Raw genomic sequence first — 21,018 nt, 5'->3', positions numbered from 1 at the left:
TTTAGATATTTTGGCATAGAAAGAACTAAGTTAAAGCTGTAGACCAATCTTCACATTTTCTCTGATGATACATTAGCTAAAAATGCACTTATAGATTTTGGGGACCTCTTAGAATACCTTAGTATAATTAAAATTATTTTTAAAAATGTGTTTTATATTCTTGGCAGGATCATCTTGATCTATTCAAGGTAGCAGTTTTACTAGCTGTGTTGATGGACATATGCAGACTTATCAGGGCATGTGTATATAGCAATATGGAAGGAGTAATTATAGTGGGCAGAGTTGGCAATGCAGAGTGGGAAGTCCTGGTGCTGTGTAAAAGAATCTATACCACGACTTGCCTCTTTGCAAAGGATCAAAGTGTGGATTTAAAAATGCCTCCTGGGAAAAGAAATAGTCATTAATTTTTAGAAAGTCATAGACATTGCAAATATTTATCAGTTTTCCCTCAGGGAAAGGAGTATAGAAAAATACATTTTGACAGAAAAAGATATATGCCAGGACTTAATGTTAAGCTAGGAGGAGAGGAACAAAATGGAAAAGAATCCCATGTGTTGCTGGGAAACTTCAGCATTGACTGTGTTTAGATAAAAAAAATGGCTTAATTGGTAGGTTTCAGACTCTGAATCATATATTAATAAACATTAGAAATAATAATTTGTAACATTTTATTTAATAATTTGTTCCTTTCTGTTGATTTTTTCTCTCCTGTGTATTATTACTGAATAATAATTACATTTTTCCTCATTAAGATGTTTAGTGTTATGTTTATTCTGTGTCTGTGTGAGGATGTTTGTGTGTGCAAAATATTTACATATGTGGGGGGCATTGGTTTCCCTGCTATGTCTTAGCTACTTTTCTGTTAATGTAATAAATTGACATGTCTATAAGTAAGTTATAAATGAAGAGGCCTCTCTGTGATGATAGAGAGAGAGAGAGAGAGAGAGAGAGAGAGAGGAAGAGAGAGAGAGAGAGAGACAGAGAGAGCCCATAATGGAAAAGAAGACATGTCAATACTCAGTTGGAGCATGAAGTCTAGAGAACACATCTTCAACTTCATACATGAAGCAGAAAAAAAGTGAACTTGAAGTGGAGCAAACCTACGAATTTCTAAAGCCCACTCCAATTAATGTACACCTTACAGTAAGGCCACACCATCTAGAAATTCTCTAATATCCTTCAAATGATTCAAACAATTGGATATTAAATATAAGATCTAAGGGGAACATTTCCCATTTAAACCAGTGCATGATATATCATCTTAGACCTAATTCTCTGGCAAGAGGGACATTCAGGGATTTTGAAACTATTTTGGCATCAAAAGCTTCTATTGTCCTAAACCCGTTGTCTCCACCTCTTTCAACAAACGTTTGTAGGGGCATCTAGCTACATGTGACTTTTATGTGTGTGTGCTGGGGATTTGCATTCAGTTCCTCATGCTGGTACAGCAAAATTCCTTAAATTTTGAGCCGTCTCCCTAGCAACTGTTGAATTCATTCTTGTCATCAAATGCATATATTTAATTACACACCAGAGAGTTTGGCTGATATCACTTTAGTCTCCTTTTTGAAAGCCTTGTTTACATTACAAAATCAACCTAGAATAGTAATTTGAAAGTGGATGAGGAGATGAGAAGAAATTTATGCTTAGCAATGTACAATAAGCAACAGAGTTTTTAGGATCGTTGTCCAGGTGGTAGACATTTCTTAAATATTTTAAAATTTTCTACTCTGCTGTGTGTGTGTGTGTGTGTGTGTGTGTGTGTGTGTATGGGTACGTGCGTGTATGTGCATTTGTGTGTTGGAGGAGGTTGTGCACATGCATTCTGATGTCTATAGAGGCTAAAAGAATTTGATGCCCTGGAGTTAAAATTACTGTCAACTATTAACTACATATATGGGTGCTGGAAACTCTGATTCTCTGTGAGGGCAGTCCATATTCTTAAATCATTCTTTCAACCAATAGTGGAAAATTTTGTGAGTGGTCACAATTGGTCTTTGCAACTATTTTTTGCTACTAGAGGAGAGTATGTCTTTTCTATACCTGTCACATGGTTTTGAATTTTTGTGAGTATAAAAATGTGGCAGTGTCAAAATAGCCTCTACAGAGTGAGATATGACTAACTCAGTTCCCACAGAGCAAATATTTAGTCACATAGAGCAAGACATATGCTTGTTCACTTTTTGGAGATGTAGCATGAATAATAAAAACTCAGAGACAAAAATTGGGTTTCAACCCAAAAACTAGAAAAGACAAATCTTTCCTCTACCAAGGCTGGGATAATAGAAACTAAGCAGACTAAACATCTCTCTCCTCTTGTTTTGTATTTCCTCTAGAGCTGGGATTAAAAGTGTGTGTCTCTCTAGTTCTGGGTTTAAAGGTACAGACCACCACCACCTGGATTTGTTTCTGTTGTGATTTTGTGTAGCCCTGGGATTAAAATTCTTGGATTAAATGTGTATGTCACCATTTCCTGACTTCTAGTAGCTTTAGCTTTCCCTTTGGTCTTCAGTCAAGATTTTTTTTTAAAAATACAATATATATATATATATATATATATATCACTATATATCATTATATATATATATATATATATATATATATATATATATCACTATAGGGAGAGGCTAATAAGAATTTGATAAAGTTAATGTGAAGTGTAAGTTTAGGCAAAGTACTTAAATTAAAAGATGCTACAGGCTGAATTAAAACAGATATTGTCATCACTGTGTAACTCAGATAGGAGATCTTTGAGGAATGGTAAAACCTCTCATCTAACTAGTTGCTTTTGATCTTGTAGGGAAATGGAAGAGATATTGAGTATCTTGTCTATAAGATCCTAATATTCTGTATTCTGAAATATGAGGGTTGATTTTAATCATTTTTGACTAAAATTAGAAAGCAATAAGGAAAGTTCATCAGAGTCTTAGTATCATCAGAGGTCTGCAGACCCTGATTCAGGCTTCTGTGACACAAGAGTATGCATATCAAGAAAAGAATCTTTAGGAGCAATTCCCAATTTTGCAAAAATGTAGAAGTAAGACCATTTATTTAACACATCCCATTAGATAGATATGGTATGCATTCACTCATACCTGGATATTAGCCACTAAATAAATGATAACTAAGCTACAATCTGCAGACCCGGGGCAGGAGATGGTGCACATGCATCTCCCTGAATGGAGAAACAGAACAGATTTTATGAATATGATGGAGCCAGGGGTCAGTTGTAAAAATAGAAGGATCACATGAGAAGTGAAAGGGGAGAGGGAATGAGGGGAAGACAATTATAATTGAAGAGTATTTGAGGGGTGATGTGGAAATCTAGTGCAATGGAAAAGAATAAAATGACTCCTAATGTTATTCTACTATGCTCATAGATTTAAGCTTTATTTGGCCATCACCAGAGTCTTCCTACTGTGTAGGGCTAAGACAGCCCCTTTAGGGGGCGGGGTTTGCCTCAGGCGAATGCCTGCCAATAAATGGACAAGCAGGGAGGTGGCTCGGCCCTTTTTTTCCTCCCTACCTCCTGTACTACGCTGGAACTCTGGTTCTGTAAGTTTATCATTAAAGTGGTAAATATTCTTTGATATCTGCCTTGCATTTATTTTGGGTGGATACATTTGGCGCCCACCCCGTGGGGCTTTGCAGAGAACCGGCCCATAATTGGAGTCTCTTGCACCCCAGGCCGCTGAGGTGGTCTCTCTGGGCGCGCACTGAAGCAGCTGAGATTCTGAGCGACTCGATTTTCCCTGCTGCTTGCTAGAGAATCAAGCAGCGGGTTTGAAATCAACAGAGCCTTTTTAACACCGCCTAAGTCTCTGTTACCCTTCCACCTCCGCTGGCACTCGGGTCACATGACAGTGGCCTGCGAGCCCCGGCACAAAAACGCCGGCATCCCTTTGATTTGTTTACTTTGCTGGCTTTTCTTTATTCCCTTTCTGGCCCAATTGCTACTTATCAGCCTGGTGTCTGTTTCAATTTTGTTTTTGAGTCATTTTATTTCAGATTTAGGACATGTGGATTCAACTGGACTCTTTCGCCACCACTGGCAGGAACCAGTCATTACAGGTAAGAGAATTTTTTTTTTTTTTTAATAAATAATGTCTGAGAACGTGACAATTTCAGATTTCAATAGCTTTTTTGAGTGCACCATTTGGGAGATCTTACAAGAGGTGTCTACCACCCCACATCTATGGATATTCCTGGGATTCTTAATTTTCCTTAGCACTATTTGGTTTGATAATAGGAAAATGATCAAATCTCTTAAGGCAGAGGTTGAACGTTTAAAAACTATTGAGAATGACAACAATCTTCTCAAGAATCAATTTGAAGTTCTCCAGGAAGAAAACAAATCTTTGTTTAACATGACTCGGTTAACTGAGCAAAATCTAGAAAAGGTACAGGCTGATGTTAAGGAGAAACTCATTACTATGGAAGAAGGAACAGCTGAATTAGATCGTAAGTTCCAGCAGTCCCTTTCTGTAGGAACTGAAACATTAACTGAGAGAATCAAAACTGCTGAATGTGACAATCGAATTTTGTCTAAAGCGTATGACAGATTGGCGGAAAAATTGTCAATACAAGAAGGCACGGTTTATGCCATAAAAATTATGTCCAAAGAAGACAAGTTATCTCTACTGGACAAATTTCATACTTTAGAATCCTCAATGCAGGCTTTAGAACATAATTCTGGGCAGGAGATTCAGACATTACAAAAAGCAATGGTGAATAGAATTGAAAAGATTGAGGAATTTCTAAATTTTGATGAAGAAGAACAAAGGGTAGAAAGGCAAATTTTAACTACATCTGTGGATAAATCCCTCCGGGACAATTTCCACAAAGCTCTACCTACAGCTCTGCATGCCTTTCCTGTAATAACAACAGAAAAGGTGCTTGGTTCCAGAAACCCTAGGGTCATCAAGGAAGATACATGGGAGCCTGTCCGTATGAACGATCTCAAAGAAATTAAACAGGCCGTCATGACTTTTGGGATGCACGCCTCTTTTGTTAAAGAGATGCTAAAATCTTGGGCCACAACAAGCAGAGCAACCCCCTCAGACTGGCTCCAGCTGAGCTCCGCGGTCCTTGAGAGTGGACCGCAATTAAAATGGAAATGCTTATTCAGGCAAGAGGCTAGACTTTTAGAACAGCAGGAAAAGGCAAAGGGAATTGACGTTTCCCTAGATAAAATTCTAGGTGAAGGGCTCTTTTCTGACCCTCAGGAACAAGCTAATTTGGATGAAAACATACTCTCCATGTGTACTACAGCAGCCTTAAGGGCTTGGGACAGAGTACAAGACCCAGGACAGAGAATGGAATCATTCGTCTCAGTTAAACAGGGTCAGAGAGAACCCTTTAGTGACTTTTTACAAAGATTAACTAAGGCTGTACAAATAGGGATATCTGACCCAGAAGCAAGACGTATAATAATTGAGTCTTTGGCTTACGAAAATGCTAATGTGGAATGCAAAAAGATCTTGGGGCCTTTAAAGTTCAGATCAGCGTCCTTGGAAGAATGGGTCTTGCATATACTAAATGTTGACACATTTGACTATGGCACTGAAGCATGGGTAGAAGAAGCAATTTCCAATGGTAAAAGGAGACACCAGAATACCAAATGTTTTAATTGTGGCAAAATGGGTCATATGAAAAGGAATTGTAAACAACGGATTTCCAGAAATAATAATAATGCATCTTCTAGAAATAACAGGAATAGATGGACTCAGCCTTCAGGTTTATGTAGAAGATGTGGAAAGGCAGACACTGGACGAATGAATGCAGGTGTACAAGAGATAGACAAGGCAACCTGATACAGACGGGAAACGTGAGGGGGGGGGGTCTCTCAGGCCCCCATGGCAAACATGGTTCAGTCATTTCCAGTTTCTGCAGAGAACATGCCTCGTCAGGACAATTAGAAAGCCACATGCCTACTGTTACAAGCAATAGTAATCAGAAAGATGAGTTACGTGTGTTTTGGCAAACTTCTATAAATGATCAAAGACCTAAGCTGAGAGTGTGTGTAAATGGCATTTTTATTACTGGCCTGCTGGACACAGGTGCTGATGTAAGTATCATTACCCCAGAATCTTGGCATCCATATTGGCCTCTTCAGAATGTTAAGTGTTCAGCTCCTGGGAATTGGAACCCTATCTCGAGTAAGGCAGAGCACGAGATGTGTTGAATGTATAGGGCCTGAGGGACAAATAGGAAAATTAAGGCCATATGTAGCCAATATTGCAATGAATTTATGGGGTCGTGAACTATTACAACAATGGAATACCCAAATTAACATTCCTGCTACTTCTAGAGCCCATATTTCTGATTATAATATTAAAAGTTATTACAAACAGAGAAAACTGGCCATTAGGGCTGTGCAAGAACAAGCAATTGATGTCCCTTCAGAAATATCAACAGCCTTGCCTCTAAAATGGTTGACTGAGAAACCAATATGGATAAAGCAATGGCCTTTAGCTGAGGAAAAGTTACAGGCTTTAGAACAGCTGGTACAAGAACAATTAGATGCTGGACATACAGAAGAATCTACCAGCCCTTGGAATTCTCCTGTATTTGTGGTTAAGAAAAAATCAGGTAAATGGAGAATGGTGACAGATCTCAGGGCCATCAACAAGGTTATTCAACCTATGGGCCCTCTGCAATCTGGAATTCCTTTGCCCTCTTTATTACCCAAAGGATGGCCTCTCATAGTTATTGATTTAAAGGATTGTTTTTTCACTATACCTTTGCAAAAAGAAGATAGAGAAAAATTTGCCTTCAGAGTGCCTACTTATCACAATTCTCAACCTTCGAGGAGGTACCACTGGACTGTCCTCCCCCAGGGTATGTTAAATAGCCCCTCCCTGTGCCAATATTTTGTGAACCAACCATTGCAAATAATACGCAAGAAATTTCCCAAATCTATAGTATACCATTACATGGATGACATACTGTTATCTGATTCAGACATGGATACCTTGAACAGACTGAAGAAATACAGATACTGTTACCTAAATGGGGATTGCAAATTGCTCCTGAAAAGATTCAGAAGGGAGATTCTGTTAATTATTTAGGTTATAGAATAGGTTTGCAAAAAATTAAGACACAGAAGGCACAAATTCGGAGAGATCGCCTACGGACTCTTAATGACTTTCAAAGACTGTTAGGAGACATTTCCAGTTTACGACCAACTATTGGGATAACACCTGATCTAATAATTCATTTAAACAAGAGCTTGAATGGTGATAAAGATTTATACAGTCCCAGAGAATTAACAGCTGAAGCAGAAAAGGAACTGACAATGATTGAGGAGAAATTACAACAGGCACATGTGGACAGAGTGAATCCAGAGCTCGATTGTATTCTTGTCATATTACCATCAAAAATTTCTCCTATAGGAATTTTAATGCAGAGAGATGATATTATCTTAGAATGGATCTTTTTACCACATAAACCAAGTAAGAAACTAAAAACTTATGTGGTAAAAGTCTCTGAGTTAATTATAAATGACAAGCTGAGACTTCGTCAACTAGCAGGCATAGACCCAGCAGAAATTATAGTGCCTTTCACTGCTGATGAACTAAAGAAATTATGGGAAGATAATGAACCATGGCAAAGAGCTTGTGCTAATTTTTTTGGAAGACATTAATAACAACTATCCAAAAAGCAAGCGGCTCAACTTCATAAAGAGAACTTCTTGGATCCTTCCTCAAATAGTCCGTGATGCTCCAATAACTGGAGCCCGTACATTCTATTCTGATGCCAATAAATCAGGGAAGGCAGGTTACAAATCAGAAGACTTGGGTAAGGTGGAACAATGTCCTTATGGTTCTGTCCAGAAGGCAGAATTATATGCCAATCTTATGGTGCTAAGAGATTTTAAAGAACCTATTAATATAGTTACTGATTCACAATATGCAGAAAGAGTTATTTTACATATTGAAACTGCTGAATTTATACGTGATGATACAGAACTAACCTCATTGTTTATCCAGGTTCAAGATTTGATCAGGAACAGGCTTTGCCCTATGTACATAACACACATCCGATCCCATACGGGTCTGCCAGGTACTCTAGCACAAGGTAATGCAGAAATTGATCAATTATTGATTGGTAGTGTGCTACAAGCCTCTGAATTTCATAAAAAACATCATGTTAATAGCAAAGGTTTGAAGAAAGAGTTTTCTATTACATGGCAACAAGCTAAGGAGATTGTGAAGAAATGCCCTACCTGCTCTTTCTATAACCAAACGCCACTGCCAGCAGGGGCTAATCCAAAGGGCACCCATAGAAATGAAATCTGGCAGATGGATGTGTTCCACTTTGCAGAATTTGGCAAATTGAAGTATGTTCATCACACCATTGACACTTATTCAGGCTTTCAGTGGGCAACTGCTTTAAGTTCAGAAAAAGCTGATTCAGTAATCACTCATTTATTAGAAGTCATGGCTATCATGGGTATACCTACACAAATAAAGACAGATAATGGTCCTGCTTATGTCTCTAGGAAAATGAAATGGTTTTTTGGTTATTACAATATCAAGCATGTTACAGGTATACCATACAATCCTACAGGTCAAGCAGTCATAGAAAGATCAAATCGAACTATAAAGGATATGTTGAACAAACAGAAAGGGGTGGAAAATACCCCCAGAAATAGGTTACATAATGCTTTGTTAACCTTGAATTTTCTCAATGCTAATGAGAAGGGAACGACGGCTGCAGAAAGACATTGGATAATGGAAAAGTCTGCTGAACTAAATCAACCAGTTTATTTCAAGGATGTGCTGACCTCACAATGGAAGCCAGGAGATGTGCTGCATTGGGGAAGGGGTTTTGCTCTTATCTCCACAGGTGAGGAAAAATTATGGATACCGTCAAAATTAATAAAGGTTCGGTTTGAGGAAGAGAAGTCACTTGGAAAAGATAGATAACAATTCATTCACAAGGATGACCAGCATTCAGATGGTAAGGATTACTGATAGAATGGGGGCAGGGTTCTTTTCTTATCTCCACAGGAAAATATTCATCTCCAAAGAATTTAAGGGACCCTGAATATTTAATTACTGATGGATGGAAAATAGTTACGACCCATTAAACATCAACAATAAAATTCTATTCATATTGTAAGTATTGATTTTTTTATATATATTTATATGTTTTATTGAACACTTCTTTATAAATGTGTAGAGCTGGTTTTGGAGTTTGACTATGGCTCAGTCCCTCTTCAATTCCAAGCCTGTTAATAAGGGATATTTCAGAGTTTCTGTCTCAGGTCAGGAGCCATGACATGGGACAGAATAAGAATAATTTGATACTTGATAAGCTTTCTTTGCCTTTCCTCATATCTTTGTCTTTCTTTATATGTCGGTATATGTCCTTGTTGTTAATGTTTAAATTTCCCATAACAAGCAACATATTTTCCTACAGTAATCTTTGAAGTTTCCAGGATGAAGATGGGGCCCCACAACATCAACTCAATCTGGTTTTTATGACGTCATGAATTTTTTTTTTTAGCACTAATTTTAGACCTGTTTTTTGGTACCAACTGCAAGAGACAATTTCGTATGATGCACATTTTTGACAACGCTCTGGCCGGACCTTCTCAAAACACTCAGAGACTAGTTATAATTTTCTTAAGTCAAAGGTTAATTTGGGAATTTTACCATCATTTGCTTTCACAGGGGGCCCTAAGAAGAACATCGCCCCCATGTCAGCTAGAAGCAATCTAAGAGAACGACGTCCCCTCTCCCAACAGAGTTTGCCCACAGGGTTAGGGACATCTTTTAGTGGTTGGTTTAGGGTTGAGGGGATGGGGAGATATTGTATGGAATTAGGGGTATATTCAAAAAAAAAAAAGAGGGGGATTAACTGGTTTGATGGTATGATTGGTATTTGTGACTTACTGTTTTTAGAAAATTATATTGGTACTGTTTCTTGTATATTGATATATTGAATATTGAATGTGAGTGTTCCTACCTCTACTTTTGTACAAGAGTATGCTTATATTGTATGGATACATCTATCATATCACAATGTACATTTCTACCTCTGGTACTATTTATGTAATAACATTGTTTACATTTGATAAGTAATGACATTGTTTACAGGTGACGATCATTGTCTTCATATATTGCACAGTTGTTTATTCTCTTAATTTCAAATTAGATAGGTATTGAAAATTATATGTTTGTCATATTTATTTTTAGGATAATCAGATCTTTTAAATACATAGAGATTCTTTTTAGTATAAATAGTATAATCTTCAGCCTCTTTGAAGAGCTGTAGAAAATGGCCTTTAATCTAACCTAGAATTCTGTGCCAACGAGACACAGTTACTCCTGGCAACACCACTCTACTCCTGAGAGAACGTTGAGCACCAAAGAAACTCCACTGGGAGCTTGTCTTCTTGGCAGAACTGGCCTTTGGGTTAAGAAAAGCCCATACCTCAACTACTGACTAAAATATGCAACAGGATTGTCTTATCTTGCCAAGACAGGGTAGGATAATTCTAAGAAAGTTCCTTGCATTTGTTAATGGTATGTCAGTTATGTTAGGCCTTAGCCAAAGTTGGTTGAATCAACATTGCAAACAAGATTTTGGGTGATTGCCCAGGTAGTCAGTTGTCTCTCTCATTTGTTGCACATTTTGGATACCTCTCATTTGTTAAGTAATATTTACTCCCTTCTCAGATCTTTGATGGAGTTGAAGATTATTTAATTGTAGTTACTCTCTAGCAAAACTTTTGTTCTCAATATTGTTTGTTATATTTATCATTTGTTATTATTGTTTATAGTTATATTTGGTTTAGTTCTGCCTTATTTAGACAAAAGGGGGAGATGTAGGGCTAAGACAGCCCCTTTAGTGGGCAGGGTTTGCCTCAGGCGAATGCCTGCCAATAAATGGGCGCGATGGGAGGCAGCTCGGCCCTTTTTTTCCTCCCTACCTCCTGTACTATGCTGGAACTCTGGTTCTGTTAGTTTATCATTAAAGTGGTAAATATTCTTTGATATCTGCATTGCATTTATTTTGCGTGGATACACTACTGCAGCAAGTGAGAGCAAATACAGAAACTTAGAGCCAGATGTTAGAGAGAGAGAGAGAGAGAGAGAGAGAGAGAGAGAGAGAGAGAGAGTTGTGTGGAGCACACAACTCAAAATAAGATGCTCCCATCAATTCCATCTCGTCAGAGCTCATAAGGAGGCAGAAGGAATGAGTGAGACAGGAGATGGAAGATCCTAGGAGAATGAGGACTTTTAAATCAACTGAACAAAACACAAATGAAGTCACAGAAAGTGATGCAACAATTATGGGGCCTACACAGGTTTGCATTATCCAGCATATATATTTCAGTTTAGAATGCTTATGTACTAAAAGTGTGAATGAATTACCTTCTAATTCTTTTGTCTGCTTTATGTAATCTTTTATTTTTTTCCTGTTGGCTTCTCTTGTTCGATGTTAATATGATGGCTTTTTTTTTCATCTTGTTTTTTATTTTGTTAGGTTTTGTTGTTACCTCTTATATATAAATTAATTTTATAATGAGACAAAATTAAAATGAATCCAGATTGAAGAGGAGAATCTGTATTCAGATTATATTATATTCCAATTGTATTATATTATAGATTGAAAAAAGAATATATGTTTAATAAAAGGGAAAAATTTAAAAAATCTCCCATTACAATGGTTGTGTTAAGTTTTGTCAATTATACTAGTCTTTGGTCTCTGCCCTTTATCAAAGTCACCTTGGTTAAAAGATAGAAACAGATAATATTACATTGAGATTCATCACCTCCAATTACTTACTAATATTCAAAATTTTTATCAACTCCAAGTACTTTTCTACCAATAAATTAATGAACTAGTCCCCTGGCCACAAAGGATAGACATTCTCCAGTTTTCTTCCATACCACTGCTGATCCTGCAATATATCTATTCACATTTTCCTCCACCATGTGTCAGAACCCCCCACCTTGTTCTCTTTCAAGTTTCTTATGTTGAAACCTATTCTTAAGGTGATCGTGGTTGGAAATGGGACTTTTGAGAAGATTAGGTTCCAGTTATAAAGAAGTTCTAATAAATGACATTACTTGATGTAGGAGGGTCTTCTTTCTGTGTGTTACTTTCATTGGTTAATAAAGAAACTGCCTTGGCTTTTTGATAAGGCAGAATTTAGATAGGTGGAGTAGACCAAACAGAATGCTAGGAGAAAGAAAGCAGAGTCAGGCAGACACCATGATTCTCTTACCCAAGATAGACTGACCGTGGTTAGACTTATGCCGGTTAGCACAGTCAAGTAGCGATACACATTAATAGAAATGGGTTAATCAAGATGTAAGAATTAGTCAGTAAGAGGCTAGAGCTTAGGGGCCAGGCAGTGTTTAAATGAATACAATTTGTGTGTTGTTATTTCGGGTGTAAAGCTAGCCATGCAGAAGCTAGATGGGATGAAAAGCAGGCCTGCTCACCTAATCCCTACAATTACTGTTTTTCACGAAAGAACTCTAGAGAGAATTCACTTCCCTCTTCCTACCTGTGAAGCATCAAAAGAAGACAGCCAGTGTATACATCACAATGAAATCATTGACAGACACCAAATCTGTCACCATGTGGATCTTAGAATTTCAACCTCTAGTATAATAAGATTTCAGTTGCTTCTTTGTCAAAAATCAGGTGTTCATAGGTGTATGGATTAATATCTGTGTCTTCGATTAAGTTCCACTTTTTCTCCTGTCTGTTTTTATGCTAATACCAGGCTGTTTTCAGTACTATAGCTCTGTAGTAGAGTTTGAAGTCTGGGATTGTGATGCCTCCAGAAGTTCCTTTATTGTTCAGGATTATTTTGGCTATACTGGGTTTTTTGCTTTTTCCATATGAAGTTGAGTACTGTTCTTTCAAGGTAATGACATCTTGAAATGTGCAGGCACATGGATGGATACAGAAACTATCATATTACGTGAGGTAACCCAGACATGGAAAGGCAAGTATCATATCTATTCACTTATAAGTGTCTTTTAGACATAAAGCAAAGAAAATAAGCCTACGATTCACAATCTCAGAGAACCTAGACAACATTGAGGACCCTAAGAGAGACATACATAAATCTAATCACAATCTCAGAGAACCTAGACAACAAAGAGTAGACAAAGAGAGATATACATGGATCTAATATACAAAAAAGATCTCCTGAGTAAATTGGGAGCACGGGGACCATGACAGAGGGTTGAAGTGGAGAAGAGAGGAAGGGAAGGGAGCAGAGAAATATGTATAGCTCAAGAAAGTAATTAGTTGCTTTTTGTTGTTATTGCTATTGTTATCTAGTTGATGTTTTTTAAACAAGCACTTAGGAAGCATGAATTTTCCTATAACAGAGTTTAAGACATAAACACAATCATCAAGCAAGTGACTGATGTGGAATTCTCCTCTGTATGCTGTGAATGCCATTGGCTAATAAGGAAACTGCCTTGGCCTGTTGATGGGGCAGAACTTAGATAAGCAGGGAAAATTAAACTGAATGCTGGAAGAAAGGAGGCAAAGTCAGGGAGAAGCCATGGAGCTGTTTCTGGACCCAGACGGGCTGAAACTTTGCTCGTAGGCCACAACCTCATGGTGATGCACAGATTAATGGAGATGGGTTAAATTAAGATGTAAGAGTTAGTCAACAAGAAGCCAGAGCTAACGGGCCAAGCAGTGATTTAAATAATATAGTTTCTGTGTGATTATTTCAGGGATGAACAGCAGGGAACCATCTAATGGCCATATTAAAAGTGACCACCTCTAAGAAACATCACTAAGAAGATTAGATTGTCTGTTCTCTACAGCTTGGTAAGAAACCAGCACCTCCCTTTACAGCACTTGAAAAACTTATAGTCTGTCCAAAGCATAAAATACATCCACATCAGAGAAGTAACATAGCTCTAAAAGAGAGCTCTACTAACAAGTTCTGACTACAAGCCCAGCTCAGCACTCCATGTGAGAACATATTTCAAGTGATTTCCCCATCTTACTGATAGCAAATGGGCCTTTGATGTAATAGAGTTCAGATCATGGCGTTTAGTAAAATGACTTTATTCAATATGAATACTCCTAGCTAAGAAAATGTGCAAAATGAGAGGATTACCAACTTGAGAAATTTTGCCACTAGCTCCTCTTAAGAAATTTTACAACCAATTAGTAAGGTCAAAGCCATCTCTCCAAGAAGCTGTCACAGCCAGTGGTACTGAGACTGGTAGGCTGTGCTCAGCCCTACTTCCATATATGCTTAGTGGCACATCTGATGACAAATCATGATGACTGATGGATAGTCTTTAAAGTAAAGGGCCAGTCTCTGTTTCTTCTATTTCCAACATGAGATGATTACTGGTCATAATTGCTCAGAAAACCATATCCAGTGGAAGGGTACACACAACCTGGAGCTGCAGAGAACTATTTATGGAGGCATGAGGTGCCTGAAGTCCCTGTAGATCATCTAATTTGCATAATTTATTTTGGCATTTGGGGTGCAAAAATTGACTTTATTCTGGAATGACTACTAATGATACTACCTATTCTGGAACGCAAAATCCAATCCAAAATTTGGAGAGTGAAATTAGCATTTTTTTTCAAGAAGATGGACTGGTTTGATTAAAAACAGGGTCAAGATGACTTTAAAACTTATTTTATATTTTCTCTTTTTTTATTTGGATTTTCGAGACAGAGTTTCTCTGTAGCTTTTTGGTTCCTGTCCTGGAACTAGCTCTTGTAGACCAGGCTGGCCTCGAACTCACAGAGATCCGCCTGCCTCTGCCTCCCAAGTGCTGGAATTAAAGGCATGCGCCACCACTGCCCGGCATTTATTTTATATTTTCAAGTAATATTTGTAGCACTCTTTAAAAGTTATTTGTTTGATAAAATGATGTCTGATTCATTATGAATATAATAATAATATAATGCAGATATATGGACGTAAATAATCAAATGGTGATGTTGAAAATCTGATGCATAGATTGTAAATGAAGTATGGTAGGTTGTATGCTTGATAGATTAGATAGATAGGTTAATAAATAGGAAGACAGATGAGTCTACTATAAATGGACAGAAAATAGTCTTCTAAAAATCAACTAGTAATTTTCTTCAGTGTTTTTTTTTTGTGGTTTTGGTGCTGAAAAATAAGATTGGGATTGAGATATAATTTCATCATGAGTCCCTGGCATTCAATTTTTAATGTAGATATAATGTTTATGAAATACAGATTATATAGTTTAACAAGTAGGTACAAGAAATACAGTATTTTTGTGCCAAGAAGTTAAATAAAGTGCAATAGATATATACTTATTTTAAAAAAGAAGAAACTGTGGTGGTGTTATTTTTAAGGAACTGATCCAGAGACATACTTATAAAAACAGAATACGGACTTGAAGCTGAGTATTTTAGTTTGCCTATTCATAACATTGTTTATAATGCTTCTTCATGCCATGTGAGCCACATTCTCCTAAATAAAACTTTGCCAGGCATTTTGGCAAGTGAATGTAATCTCAGAACTCAGGAGGTAGAGCTAAGATGATGATGAATTTGAGGTCAGAATGGGGTACATAGCAAAAGACCCACAATAGTGATGATTTTTTAAACAAATCTTTAAATTTCTATAAATTTACCCTAATTTTTATACATCAATCTGTAATTCCTGATGTAATTTTTCAGGTTTATGCTATAGATAACAACAGCCTTGAGGATGAAAAGTAATAACACAGAATAATCAAGCAGATGTTTTTGCGATGCAGGCAAAATCTAACATATGTGGAAACTCATTTACCGTTATTGAAATCTCTTTTAATACAGCAATGAAATCATTTTTATGTTTTATTTCTATTCAGTCAATCAATATCATTCAACTTTAATTAGATTATATTTGTACTTCCATATACTTATAACCATTTTCTCTAGTATTCACTTTGCAAAGAAGCATGTTACTCAGATTTATAAGGCCAAGTATGCATAAGTCAAAAACATTTTGTAAAACACTAATCTTATTTCCACTGAGACTACTCTAAATACCTTCTGTTTCAATGTCTTTAGTACCCAAAATAATAGTATATCTACTCCTCTTTTCGTTTTCCTTCTTGTCTGTCCAATTGATGAGTGTGTTTCTGATTGCTTTGCCGTGGAACAGCATGCCACTACTCCTAAACTATATGCTTCCACTCAAATTCGTGCCTTGATGTTACCAATCAGAAGCAAAGCTCAGCATGAGCGTTGTCATACAAGATGTGCACTCTACTCATATTCCTCAAAACCAGACGTATTCCATATATCTTAGTAATTTCCCATAAAATTGGCTTCAACGGATCTTTTCATACTTTGAAACTACAAATAGAAACTTTTACAACTTTTCATAAAGTATCATTCAAACTATCAAACAGTTATAGCTGGGTATCTACTGTATACAACCTAGATAAAATCCTCACAGTTTTTCTGTGCTTATTTGTTTGTTTAACATAACATCGTATAGACTAAATGATCAGAATACCATATTTGTAGTTTGATGTTTTAATGTAAGAGGTTTTATTTGGGATACATTTTGAAATTCAAAACCCTTCTCTATTTCAATAAATTGGTGGTCATTTAAACATGACTGATTTTAACAGACTAGAGAACACGTCAGCAATTTCTGTGAAATGAAGAGACAAGGAAAGGCCCAGGGAAATTGCATGCTGCAATGATAGGGAGGTGAAGAGATAGAAGGGGCAAAACTGGCTTGCTCGGCACCAGTGGTGTTAGACATACTAATCTGGTGCTAATCCAGTGACCATCGTGGTGTTCCACAATGAGAAAGATCTGAGATGTATTTCTATACCATATTGTGTGGGGATAGCTTCTCCATCATCGAGAGTCAGTTTATGCCAGATATGTACACAGAAGGAAGGATCAAGTGTCTAGGGACCAACCTTCTCACGAGATAGCAGCTCTGTGGCTTGCTCTTCCAGGTGTTGCATCTTTTCCCTCAACTTCTGTGTTCATCATACAGAAACAAGTCTCTGATATGTCAGGCCTGAATTTCATTAAATTTATGTGGAACTGGGAGGATTCCTAATTACACCTCTGAATTTATAGGAAGAGCCTTATAGGCATCTCTATTTCATTTGCATCATTTTGTATATCTTAAGTCTAATTCATTGTCTGCAAACAACACATCAATCCTGAGGGTCTTTATTTTATTTTTTAATATGTATTTATTTTTTAATGATATGGGGGGGCATTTGCATGTAAGCACAGCTGCCTGGGAAGATCAGAAAAATTTGATCTCCTGGAGCAGTAGTCATGGTCATTTGTGATCCACCTGATATGGTTGCTGGACTCAAACTTGGGTCCTCTGACGGAGTATAAAGATGTACTCCTAACCTCTGAGCCATCTTTGCATCTGTGCCTATCTTTAAATCAAAAGATTATAATTTTACTTAGTTATTGAGATGACTTATAATAGCCCTTTATTTATCACCCCCTTTGTTGTAAATTAAAGGAAATCTGTTGCTGTTTCATTATTATACTACTACTCAATAGCCAGTGTCCCAGCGTTGCCATAATTGCAATTTTTATGTTTCCATTTTTGTTACTCTTCATATTCACAATTCAATCATGATATTGGAGTCTGAGGTCACAGTTTCTCCTTAGATTCCAGTTAGTTAAATGTTTAGAGAAATTCTGAAGGGAAATAGTCACAGAAGAGGAGATTTTTAAATTCTGAGCATCCATTAAGTCTTGACAGGTTAAGCAATGACATATTCAAAGGAAGTATATAGGAAGCAGTGAGAGGAGTGAAGTCTTCCAACTTGCAAATGAAACTGCATAAAGAATTAAGCCATATCAGAACTAATCTTTTTATACTTGTGTTTTTACTTCTTGAAATGAGATTGCAGTTCAGGTAAGGCTTATGCCAAGACTACATAGCAGTGGCAGTAGTTGCAACATATGACAACCTGTGTCTCTCAGTAGTCTTAATAGGCAAAGAGTCTACGACAGACAATGGATTTGCAGATGTGAACTGCTTGCCTATAAATGGATATACCCAGGAGAGCACAATCATGACAGCTGTATAATGGGTACCCAAATAAAATATATTATCCAGAAAAAAAATGAAGCTGGATTATAAGACTTCCTTCACTGCAGTTTTGAGACTGGTGAGATGTGAGATTCACATCAGAGGAAATTAAAATTTCCCTTAAAATACAACTTTGTTATGAATGTGTAAAATTTTAAAACTGGTATCTGTCAGATTACTTGGTGCATGGCTTCTGTAGTTTGAAAATATCCAATGACTGATAGAGATGGTTCAGGGGTTAAGAACAATAACCATTCTTCAAGAAGGTGTGGTTCAATCCATAGCACTCACGTGTCTACTCACAGCTGTCCATGACTTCAAAATCAGGGCCTCTGATGACCTCTTCTGACCTCTGTGAGTACCTGGTGTACACACTGATGCACAGACACACATTCAGAAAAAGCCTCCATATAAATAAACATTTAAAATTGAAAGAAAATAAATGGCCAATGTCTTTCACTTACTTATTGGAAATTTACACTAAAGGTTGTAGGCAATTTGTTTTTAACCAGTGAATAATATGTAGTTCTATGAGACAACTATACTGGAACAAAGTTGTTAAAAGTTGTCAAAACTGTGTTACACATCATTTCTTACATAAAGTGGGGAAGTGTTGAATCTAGTGCCTCCACATCCCGGGTAAGGTCTCTACAGTTTGGCTGCATCTCCAGCCCAGTTCATTTGTAATAGAAAAAGAAATTGTGCTTCAGTTTAATGTCCTCAAAATAAATACCTCTATACAACAAGCCACTGTTCTGATGAACAGAATGGGTACCTCTGGTAGCAAAAAGCTGCACAGAGAAACTGTCCTGTATTCATGTTGCTAGTTGTGGACAAAATTCATACAAGAGCAAACATCTTGATGTAGATCTGTGAGCACAAAAGAACCGGAAGAAAAGTCCAAGTTCAAATGTTGCAGAGAAGAATATAAGCTAGAAACCAATTATGAGTGAGTACATCCAATGTTCATCTTTTGGGGTATGGGATACCTCACTCAAGATAGTGTTTTCTATTTCCATCCATTTGCATGCAAAATTCACGAAGTCATTATTTTTTTACCGCTGAGTAGTACTCTAATGTGCATATATTCCACACATTCTTCATCCATTCTTCCATTGAAGGACATCTAGGTTGTTTCCAGGTTCTGGCTATTACAAATAATGCTGCTATGAACATAGTTGAACAAATGCCCTTGTCATATGATAGGGCATCTCTTGGGTATATTCCCAAGAGGTATTACTGGATGTCGGAGTAGGTTGATCCCGAATTTCCTGAGAAAACGCCACGCTGATTTCCAAAGTGGTTGCACAAGTTTGCATTCTCACCAGCAATGGATGAGTGTGCCCCTTACTCCACAACCTCTCCAGGAAAGGCTATCATTGGTGTTTTTGATTTTAGGTTTCTAGCCATAAATAAAGGACTTTGAGCATATAATTTGTGATCCTAGAGAAGCTAAATAAGAAGGTGAACCCAAAGAAAAACATATAGTCATCCGCCTGGATATGGGAAGTAGACAAGATTGCAGGGCAAAATCTGGGAACTTGGGGGTGAGGTGGCATGGGGCTAAGGTGAAATGGGGTGAGAAACATGAGAAGGGGAGGATGGGGGGAGCTTGCGGGAATGGGATGGTTGGGATAAAGGAAGGGTGGACACGGGAGCAGAGAAATATATATCCTTATTAAGGGAGCCATCTTAGGGTTGGCAAGAGACTTGACTCTAGAGGGGCTTGCAGGTGTCCAGGGAAATGTCCCCCAGATAGTACCTTGAGCAACTGAGGAGAGGGAACCTGAAATGACCCTATCCTATAGCCATTCTGATGAATATCATCACCTTAGAACCTTCATCTGGCGATGGATCGAGATAGAGACAGAGACCCAAATTGGAGCACTGGAATGTGCTCTTAAGATCCAAATGAGGAGCAGAAGGAGGGAGAACATGAGCAAGGAAGTCAGGACCACGAGGGGTGCACCCACCCACTGTGACAGTGGAACTGATCTAGTGGGAGCTCACCAAGGTCAGCTGGACTGGGACTGAATAAGCATGGGATGAAACCGGACTTTGTGAACGTGGCGGACAGTGAAGGCTGATGAGAAGTTAAGGACAATGGCACTAGGTTTCGATCCTAATACATGAACTGGATTTGTGGGAGCCTAGCCTGTTTGGATGCTCACCTTCCTGGTCCTGGATAGAAGTGGGAGGACCTTGGACTTCCCCCAGGGCAGGGAATCTGGACTGCTCTTCATTCTCGAGAGGGAGGGCGAATGAAGTTGGGGGGAGGGGGAAAAGGGGAGAGGAGGGGCAGAAGGGGGCGATGTGTGCGAGGAGGGGGAGGGAAATGGGAAACGGGGAGGAGGCGGGAATTTTTTTTTTTTGCAACAACTAAAAAAAAATAAACAAACAAAACAAAGATTATAAGCTGACGTTGTAAATGGTGGTGCTTTGCTTTTTAAAGCAACTGAGTGAGTTTGTAATCATTAAAGAACTATCAGGTATTAAACATGAATTAAACAGAAAGAAAACCCAATATCCTCCAGATGAGTGTGAAGTTTGATGCATTTCCAGAACACCTCTGTTACCCATAAATTGAATGTCTGTTTCTGATGAGCTCTGTTATCTTGAACAAGGCCCATGTAGTACTCTTTGGTTAGAAAACAAGGACTCTTGACTGTCAGTTCTCATTTCAGATGCAGTTGCTGGCCAGAACGGAAACCTTTATAAAACTGAAACCATAATGAGCTAAAGAGAAGTTTATTCAAAATAATTTCTCCATGTTCTGTAATATGAAATATACATTCTGATATTAAAATTGCTAAAATGTGAAAATAAGTATTAATTGAAGGGTTCAGTCATAAATGGAACCTTTAAACAACAATCCATCATGGTCAATGACCTTATTGGAAGGAGGGGTATCCAATTGTAAAAGCCAGTGGCTAGGGAAGACCCATGTC

The sequence above is a fragment of the Microtus oregoni genome, unplaced genomic scaffold, assembly GCF_018167655.1.
Source record: "Microtus oregoni isolate MIOR12 unplaced genomic scaffold, Mior012 000038F_ref0000394, whole genome shotgun sequence".
In the NCBI taxonomy this organism is placed as follows: Eukaryota; Metazoa; Chordata; class Mammalia; order Rodentia; family Cricetidae; genus Microtus; species Microtus oregoni.
This window is presented reverse-complemented; position numbering follows the sequence as displayed.